Below are 2,266 nucleotides of genomic sequence, written 5' to 3'. Positions count from 1 at the left end.
TTTTTTCCACTTTTGGTTACTTGACTATGATACCCCCAATTTTGGTGCATGACTATTCAATTGCTCTCACATTTTGTCATCAGCTCAATTTTCCGGAGGCTTAGGTTGCCCGAGAAATTGAGCTAAGGATGAAGAAATTGAATATTCATGCACAAACATTAAAAATCTTGATAGTCGGGGACTTAATTTTGGAAGGGGTATTATAGTAGAGGAACCAAAAGTGAAAAAAACTTGTTTCGTAATAAACATCTTTGGTAGTTCTAGTATTCTGTAGTAATTGTATTAGCAGATGCCAGTATGTCACTTTACTGTTTCTTGAAAAGATGTATCTCTAAAATGCAAGTTCCATGATCAGTTCTTGCTCTCATGTCTTTGTGGTTTCTCAATCTTCTCCCAAGTTTAACAATTAGTTTGTTTTGATGTTTTTATGATTGTTCTAGTTGCTGATGACTAGTGCTATCATATGTGACTAGAGGAGAATCAGAGACTGGCGGTGGAATGCTCGTTGTTGCAGTGCAAGAGATGGGAGAGAGAGTGCTCGTTGTACGACAGGGACCGAGAGGCATTGATGGTTCTACAAGTACGATGCCCTGTAGCTGGTCTGGTCTTGTAAATGTAGTATTGTCACAGGAGGACATATATCAGAAGTACCTGGATGATACCAAGGCAAGAAAAACACATTTTGCTTCTGCTGATTCTGTAACTAATGGTTCTTCTTGTTGTTAGTAATCATTGGATAGGTCAAACAATATAATGTAGAAATACTCCCTGCCTATGAGCTCGTAGTATCATCACTCACTTGCTTTATGTACGACAGTTTCCCGTCCTCGCCAGTGCCAGGTACAATCTCGTCATCTTAGGAGACGAGTCTGTCGGCAAAAGCAGTATCATCACTCACTTTATGAACAACAAGTTCCGTAACAAATACGAGGTAAATGCGGCTGTGATTAGTTTAAACTAATTTTGTAAATTTCTTCAGAGTAATAGAAGGACAATAATGGATGATCCTTTTATACGAAATTACATTGAAGATCTTTTGAGGAATGTGAGGACTCAAGTATTGCTCAAACTGATCAAGCCTTACACAAGAATTCGGATCCCTTTCATATCCAAGGTGATTAGATAGAGATCAGTGTCCTCCTGTACAGTGAAGGAGCTGCAAGGACATTCCATATTTGTTTTCCTATTTATCTATTCATTATTACAGAGTATTATTTTAAATACCGCCATTCTTCTGATTTTTATTGGTTTTTGACTTTTTTTTTTCCACACTATATTTCACATTTGTAATGTTTTGCATGCAGGTCAAAGGGGATGAAGAAATACACTGCCGTGGATAAGTGGAACACACAGCTTAGGTCCCTCTATCAGACTGTTAGTAACCAAGTTTGTTAATTTTTGAGATTTTTTGAGAGTATATTCTATCTGAAAAGTCACTCCTAGTCCTGGAAAACAATAGATTACAAGCATTACATTTACTTTTGCACCAAAGATGTTCATGGGTAGTGGAGAAGTGTCCATTTACAGAGATGTTGGCTCAAATCTAGTTTAAATGTTTTTGACAAATTTGCTTACTAAACAAACTTAAAAAGTTAAAAGGTACTTCATCATTAGCTGTGCAAATTATTAGCTGTGTAAAACTACCCCCAATAATTGGAAGAAAATAGTATAGATTCTTATTATGATCTTGATTTTCGCCACTTGATAAACTTGATGAATTGATAAAACCCTACAAGTCAAAGCTGTCCTGAGTTATTTCTGATGCACATGTATGTGTTCATAATTTAATCAGGATCGTTTGTGGTGCGTATTAAGGTTTGACGAGCTCTTGCACGAATTAAGGGTTGGCTCTCCACTTGTGTGCCTGATCTGGTCAGCCATCACATATGAACTATCTTCTTCCTCTTATATTCTCTTCTCTGTTCCCCTTTGTTTTGGGTTTCAAGTTACAGAGAAGTTATATTTAGCCCGAGGAGACTTGAGGCTGCTTTTCATATTAAAGAAGTCTTTAACAGTTGCACTATTTATATTTGACTGTTTAGTTTTCTGCATTGTTTACGCCTTATGGGTTCATCTAGTCATTTCGATATGTTTTCTCATCTGATGAGCATGTTGTAATGGATTATTTGATTAACTAGATAACGTGACTAATTGAAGTTGTGGAAACTTGGTATTCAGGTTCCGTCTCATGTATTAATGGGTATACCAGTGAATGGTGAATCTATGTCTTTATCTCCTCTTGGTGAAGCTTGCTTGAGATCGGACT

General features: G+C 36.8%; 1 long non-coding RNA gene across 1 annotated transcript; it reads left to right on the top strand.

Moving 5' to 3' along the window:
• The first annotated feature begins 817 nt into the window (after positions 1-817).
• Positions 818-1,613, top strand: LOC109174074. Its single transcript, XR_002052997.1, has 3 exons — positions 818-931; positions 1,032-1,114; positions 1,305-1,613. It is a non-coding gene; the product is annotated as an uncharacterized LOC109174074 (long non-coding RNA).
• The last annotated feature ends 653 nt before the right edge of the window (positions 1,614-2,266 follow it).

The sequence above is a fragment of the Ipomoea nil genome, unplaced genomic scaffold (assembly GCF_001879475.1).
Source record: "Ipomoea nil cultivar Tokyo-kokei standard unplaced genomic scaffold, Asagao_1.1 scaffold0519, whole genome shotgun sequence".
NCBI lineage: Eukaryota > Viridiplantae > Streptophyta > Magnoliopsida > Solanales > Convolvulaceae > Ipomoea > Ipomoea nil.
This window is presented reverse-complemented; position numbering and strand designations above follow the sequence as displayed.